This window comes from Bombus fervidus, unplaced genomic scaffold (assembly GCF_041682495.2).
Source record: "Bombus fervidus isolate BK054 unplaced genomic scaffold, iyBomFerv1 scaffold0130, whole genome shotgun sequence".
NCBI classification, from domain to species: Eukaryota; Metazoa; Arthropoda; class Insecta; order Hymenoptera; family Apidae; genus Bombus; species Bombus fervidus.
In genome coordinates, this window is record NW_027212692.1 from 1 (window position 1) to 7500 (window position 7500).

Below are 7500 nucleotides of genomic sequence, written 5' to 3' on the forward strand. Positions count from 1 at the left end.
TTATATAAAAAAAGTATGATCGCGCCCGGGACGTTGGAACTTAGTCGCATTCTCGAGCGGTACGTAGGGACTTAGAAAAATTTCGGACCGAAAAGTTTTTTCGAGTTATTTCGTTAAAAAGCGTTATGAGGTATGAATATTTTTATATAAATCGCTATATTATTGTATTTTACGTCGGGATTAAACGTTTATTTCGTCCGTGGAAGGTTAAAAAAAAACGGACGGATACGACCGGGCCTTTGGAACTTTGTCTCATTCTGGACCGGTACGTTGGGACTTAGAAAAATTTCGGCCGGCGGAAAAGTCCGAAATACTTATTTCGAGTTATTTCGTTAAAAAGCGTTATAAGGTATAAATATTTTTGCGGAAACGGTTATATCTCTATTAAATACAACTGGATTAAACGTTTTTTCGAATTTTTTAAAAAATTTGTGTTCGACGAACTGACACGACTGCGATATTTGTTTAATTATTTCGTTAATTAACGTTGCAAGGTATATATTTTTTTGCATATTTCTCGTTGTTTCAACGTGTTCTAATCGATTAAGAACGTGGTTTTTGTCCGTATTCGTTAAAAGAGGTGGTTTACTGATGCGATTTTGAAAAAAAAAAAAAAATTAAATTTTTCGATAAAAACTCGTTTAAAATATTAAAATAAGCGGTGCGTTAAAATATCTCGACGATAGGACGTTTTATAAGGGTACTTTATTGGAACAAAGTGGTCGAGCGTTTCAGAGACTAAGTCCGACGGTACGTTGGGACTTAGAAAAATTTCGGCCGGCGGAAAAGTCCGAAAAGCTTATTTCGAGTTATTTCGTTAAAAAGCGTTATAAGGTATAAATATTTTTGCAGAAACGGTTATATCTCTATTAAATACAACTGGATTAAACGTTTTTTTCGAATTTTTTAAAAATTAGTGTCCGTCGAACTGACACGACTGCGATATTTGTTTAATTTTTTCGTTAATTAACGTTGCAAGGTATATATTTTTTTGCATATTTCTCGTTGTTTTAACGTGTTCTAATCGATTAAGAACGTGGTTTTTGTCCGTATTCGTTAAAAGAGGTGGTTTACTGATGCGATTTTGAAAAAAAAAAAAAATTAAATTTTTCGATAAAAACTCGTTTGAAATATTAAAATAAGCGGTGCGTTAAAATATCTCGACGATAGGATGTTTTCTAAGGGTAGTTTATTCGAAAAAAGTGGTCGAGCGTTTCAGAGACTAAGTCCGACGGTACGCTCTAACGGAGGTTTTACATGGTAAGCGCCCGGCCGCTGGCCCGGCCGGCGCCGACCGTCCGGCCGGCGCTTTGGTATCTATAAGAGACACGTCGAGTCGGACGGTCCGGACGGAACAGCGTCGAGCGCGTGGCTATTCTACGGCCTCGGTTGAGAATTCAGTCACCGCTCCTCGAGTCTTAGTGAACTTTTTTACTATTTCTCGACTGTTCCTTCGTTCTCGTATCGACTCTTTCTCTACACTGCTGCGCCGCGGGTCGCTGTCCTGGACGTAATGACCAAATAACGTGGCAAGGTTCCCCTTAGTCGGGAAGCTGGATCCTGTATGCTCGCACTAACTTTAAAAAAAGTTAGGGCAGTGTGCTTGTTACTAACTGAGTATCAATTCATGCTGGTTCGGCAGAGACCGTTCCAAAACTTATGTTATAGCGTACGCAGTACGTTTTAAACATACGAAAGGCTAATGGGGAGCGTACTACCTTTTAGGAAGTGCGTTCTTTCTGATTGGAGAATATCAAAAGAACGAACGAATATGTTTCTTACGAGGACGGTACGTTCAGCATGCAGTTTACGTGCTTTTTACCGCTAAGGCATATTCGTTCAACCAACAAACCATTCTTACAGAATGATCCTATGAACAGAATGATCTTAAAATATTCCACACAAACAATCAAACGAACGAAAGAAAGTAAAGAGAGAGTGGCGAAATGAGAGAGAGTAGTGGCGTTCGACGTTACAACGGGAATTAAAAGGGTGTCGTCGAACGTTCACTAAGAACGAAAAGTCTCGTCGTACGGTGTTACGGACCCACCTACGACACTCTGAGGCTATTTTAAAAAGAGAGTCTTTTGACTCTAATATATAATATATATATAAAATACAAAGTTCCCTGGTTGATCCTGCCAGTAGTCATATGCTTGTCTCAAAGATTAAGCCATGCATGTCTCAGTACATGCCGCATTAAGGTGAAACCGCGAATGGCTCATTAAATCAGTTATGGTTTCTTAGATCATACTTAAACTTACTTGGATAACTGTGGTAATTCTAGAGCTAATACATGCAAACAGATTCGTACCAGAGATGGTACGAATGCTTTTATTAGATCAAAACCAATCGGTGGCGGATGGCTCGTCCGTTCGTCCATCGTTTGTTTTGGTGACTCTGAATAACTTTGTGCTGATCGCATGGTCATCTAGCACCGGCGACGCATCTTTCAAATGTCTGCCTTATCAACTGTCGATGGTAGGTTCTGCGCCTACCATGGTTGTAACGGGTAACGGGGAATCAGGGTTCGATTCCGGAGAGGGAGCCTGAGAAACAGCTACCACATCCAAGGAAGGCAGCAGGCGCGCAAATTACCCACTCCCGGCACGGGGAGGTAGTGACGAAAAATAACGATACGGGACTCATCCGAGGCCCCGTAATCGGAATGAGTACACTTTAAATCCTTTAACGAGGACCAATTGGAGGGCAAGTCTGGTGCCAGCAGCCGCGGTAATTCCAGCTCCAATAGCGTATATTAAAGTTGTTGCGGTTAAAAAGCTCGTAGTTGAATCTGTGTGTCACAGTGTCGGTTCACCGCTCGCGGTGTTTAACTGGCATTATGTGGTACGTCCTATCGGTGGGCTTAGCTCCTCGCGGGGCGGTCCAACTAATATCCCATCGCGGTGCTCTTCACTGAGTGTCGAGGTGGGCCGATACGTTTACTTTGAACAAATTAGAGTGCTTAAAGCAGGCTACCTTCGCCTGAATACTGTGTGCATGGAATAATGGAATAGGACCTCGGTTCTATTTTGTTGGTTTTCGGAGCCCCGAGGTAATGATTAATAGGGACAGATGGGGGCATTCGTATTGCGACGTTAGAGGTGAAATTCTTGGATCGTCGCAAGACGGACAGAAGCGAAAGCATTTGCCAAAAATGTTTTCATTAATCAAGAACGAAAGTTAGAGGTTCGAAGGCGATCAGATACCGCCCTAGTTCTAACCATAAACGATGCCAGCCAGCGATCCGCCGAAGTTCCTCCGATGACTCGGCGGGCAGCTTCCGGGAAACCAAAGCTTTTGGGTTCCGGGGGAAGTATGGTTGCAAAGCTGAAACTTAAAGGAATTGACGGAAGGGCACCACCAGGAGTGGAGCCTGCGGCTTAATTTGACTCAACACGGGAAACCTCACCAGGCCCGGACACCGGAAGGATTGACAGATTGATAGCTCTTTCTTGATTCGGTGGGTGGTGGTGCATGGCCGTTCTTAGTTGGTGGAGCGATTTGTCTGGTTAATTCCGATAACGAACGAGACTCTAGCCTGCTAAATAGACGTAAATTATGGTATCTCGAAGGCCCCCGGCTTCGGTCGGCGGGTTTTTACTACCAACGTACAAACAAATCTTCTTAGAGGAACAGGCGGCTTCTAGCCGCACGAGATTGAGCAATAACAGGTCTGTGATGCCCTTAGATGTTCTGGGCCGCACGCGCGCTACACTGAAGGAATCAGCGTGTTTTCCCTGGCCGAAAGGCCCGGGTAACCCGCTGAACCTCCTTCGTGCTAGGGATTGGGGCTTGCAATTATTCCCCATGAACGAGGAATTCCCAGTAAGCGCGAGTCATAAGCTCGCGTTGATTACGTCCCTGCCCTTTGTACACACCGCCCGTCGCTACTACCGATTGAATGATTTAGTGAGGTCTTCGGACTGGTGCGCGGCCAATGTGATAAGCATTGCCGATGTTACCGGGAAGATGACCAAACTTGATCATTTAGAGGAAGTAAAAGTCGTAACAAGGTTTCCGTAGGTGAACCTGCGGAAGGATCATTAACGAAAAATACAAAAACACAAAGAATATATTTGACTTGAACACTGTATAATAAAATATATATAATATCGTCGGTAAGGAGCCGTACTCCTCCTATATCGACACAAAGTATATACGACGTATTAACAAGCTATATACTTTGACAAAAGCCAAATTTTTTACAATAAGGAGGTGGGAGACGCTCCAGTTACGAAACTATACGAAGAGTGTGGCACTCTCTCTCGATCATCGGGATGAAGAGATATACTTTTACACGAATAATTCGAGGCGCCTGCGTGAGGTCGTACACAGAAAGACCCGCCGTCTCCGAATAATATTATAACAAACGAAAAACTTAAAAATATTCTCGAGGCGCCTGCGTGAGGTCGTAAACAGAAAGACCCGCCGTCTCCGAATAATATAACACACGGAAAACTTAAAAAGATTCTCGAGGCGCTTGCGTGAGGTCGTACACAGAAAGACCCGCCGTCTCCGAATCCTATAACACGAAACCGCTACTATTAATAATAATAATAATAATAATAATAACGATATGTGAGGGAACTTGAGCTGAACACATATCGAAAAAACTAAAAGTTACAGTGGAAACCACGTGTAATGAGAAATGCGATCGAGGCGCCTGCGTGAGGTCGTACACAGAAAGACCCGCCGTCACGATCTCGTATTTCGTATTTGCATCGTGGAAATCCAACGAACGAACAATATAATATATAAACTAAAATCTCTAAAGTGCCTCGTGTCGGAGAGATCACTGCTCACACCTCTTCTATATTTCGTAGTTGCGTTGCGTAGGCCTCACCTCCTAGCAACGGGACATAAGGAAGACTGCTCTTTGGGATCGAACGAAGCGTCTATAACGAGTCGTCGACGAGAGCGAAAGAACGCGAATAGCGAGCCGCAGAAAAATAGGATACCGAATTATATATCTTCGAAGGTTCTCTTCGAAGATCCATGGATACCTATATCTGCGCGTCTCCAGCTATCTCGCGCGTCTCTCCAAACTCTCGTCGTTCCTCGAAACGTGCTTCCTACCCAAAGGGCGTTCGTTCTTCCTATGTCGTTTCGTTGTCGTTCGTTTCAACGGCGAACGATATACGATGTTCGACAAAACGAAACCACGTTGTACGTTCGTACTCGTGGATCGGGTAACCTAGAACGAAAACGCATTGCGTGGATGTTGGCCCGAAAAGATATATACCAGTGCGAGTGATGGTAAAGAGTATAACGATTCTTAACTAGACGAAGTTGGTTCGGAGGGGACCGCCGGCCGTCTCTCTATCCTCGCGAGTCTAATGCCTCGTTCCGTCGCTAGAGTTTTTCAAACTCTGCTTCTGGCTATCGGGAAGAATAGACCGCGCGCGAGGAAGAGGAACGACGACCGTGCGCGTCCCATCGATTTTTTTTATTTTTACCTGAACCACCGAAGTCGATTCAGAGGGGACCGCCGGCCGTCTCTCTATCCTCGTTGTCGTGAGTCATATGCCTCGTTCCGTCGCTAGAGTTTTTCAAACTCTGCTTCTGGCTATCGGGAAGAAACGACCGCGCGAGGAAGACGACGACGACGACCGTGCGCGTCCCATCGAATTTTTTTTTATTTTTACCTGATCGACGGAAGTTTCGTCCGGTTCGTCTCTTTTACCATCGTCTCGTCGACCCGTTCAGAGGGGACCGCCTGTCCATATCCTCGTTGTCGTGAGTCATATGCCTCGTTCCGTCGCTAGAGTTTTTCAAACTCTGCTTCTGGCTATCGGGAAGAAACGACCGCGCGAGGCCGATGGCTGCGAGTCCCATCGAATTTTTTTTAAACGCACGCACACACATACACCTGAACGGAGATGCGTTCCTTTTCGTCGCGATTTTTCGCGCTTTAGTCGTCGTTGTCGCCATCCGTTCGGAGGGGACCGCCGGCCGTCTCTCTATCCTCGTTGTCGAGAGTCTAATGCCTCGTTCCGTCGCTAGAGTTTTTCAAACTCTGCTTCTGGCTATCGGGAAGAAAAGACCGCGCGAGGAAGAGGAAGGACGACCGTGCGCGTCCCTTTCGAATTTTTTTTTATTTTTACCTGAGCGACCAAAGTGGATTCAGAGGGGACCGCCGGCCGTCTCTCTATCTTCGTTGTCGCGAGTCTAATGCCTCGTTCCGTCGCTAGAGTTTTTCAAACTCTGCTTCTGGCTATCGGGAAGAATAGACCGCGCGCGAGGAAGAGGAAGGACGACCGTGCGCGTCCCATCGATTTTTTTTATTTTTACCTGAACCACCGAAGTCGATTCAGAGGGGACCGCCGGCCGTGTCTGTATCCTCGTTGTCGAGAGTCTAATGCCTCGTTCCGTCGCTAGAGTTTTTCAAACTCTGCTTCTGGCTATCGGGAAGAAACGACCGCGCGAGGAAGACTACGACCGTGCGCGTCCCATCGATTTTTTTTTACCCGAACGATGGAGATGCATATCGGCTGTTTGCTTCGAATAACTGGACGAGAGGAACGAACATATATATATATCATGGGCTAGCCACCGTGCGCTTTCTTCGCGAGATCGTGTGCTGTACAGAGGATTCAGAATCGGGTGTTATATCCCCGTCGTTTCCTGACGAACGGAGCTTCGATCTCGTTGGTTGTTATATATTATAATGCACTTTACGCCCGGTCGGCGGGCTGCGTGTGTCGTCGCGCAGTCCGTCCGATTTCGTTTTCGAACGTATTTTCGTGTCGTCAATCATATGGCGACTTCCGCGCGTTCGATTCCCGTTGGTCGGACGTTTGTCGGATATCGGCTTCTTTCGAACCGAGAATAAGAGTACAAAAACCTGAGTACACAAACAAAAATCCATGCATAAACGATTACCCTGAACGGTGGATCACTTGGCTCGTGGGTCGATGAAGAACGCAGCTAATTGCGCGTCAACGTGTGAACTGCAGGACACATGAACATCGACATTTCGAACGCACATTGCGGTCCACGGATACAATTCCTGGACCACGCCTGGCTGAGGGTTGCTCACGTAAACCTAAGACTGCTTGCGTTGCGTATCGTTGCTCTCGGTCCGTATCTCTCTGTTCTTTCTTGCCTCGTCGACAGCCCGCCGTCGTTCGTTTTATCTTTAAACGAACGTTTCTGAGTCGGAGGACGAGCGCCAAGCAAAAGAATACGAATTAAAGAGCGGTCGAGGGCTCGTACGCGACGTACGAGCGATTGTTGGACGTTCGTCGGCGTTCGTCGCTGGATCGTGTGGAGACCGGCGTACGCATGCTCTCGATACAAATATATATGAAAAATCTATCGCGTTCACGGGAGACTCGCAAAACTACCTCCGTCTCTTCTCTGTCCCTTCTTGGCTTGACAACCCGCCGTCGTTCGTGTTTTACGAACGTTTCTGAGTCGGACGAAGCGCAAGAAGAAGGATACGAATTAAAAGAGCGCGGAGAGAACCGTCGTCGTCGACGCGGTTATCGAGATACA

At 46.1% G+C, this 7500-nt stretch overlaps 2 non-coding genes across 2 annotated transcripts; both read left to right on the plus strand.

The window, feature by feature from the left end:
• The first annotated feature begins 2125 nt into the window (after positions 1–2125).
• Positions 2126–4049, plus strand: LOC139997644 (small subunit ribosomal RNA). Its single transcript, XR_011802994.1, has one exon. It is a non-coding gene; the product is annotated as a small subunit ribosomal RNA (ribosomal RNA).
• A 2833-nt stretch (positions 4050–6882) lies between these two features.
• Positions 6883–7037, plus strand: LOC139997640 (5.8S ribosomal RNA). Its single transcript, XR_011802992.1, has one exon. It is a non-coding gene; the product is annotated as a 5.8S ribosomal RNA (ribosomal RNA).
• The last annotated feature ends 463 nt before the right edge of the window (positions 7038–7500 follow it).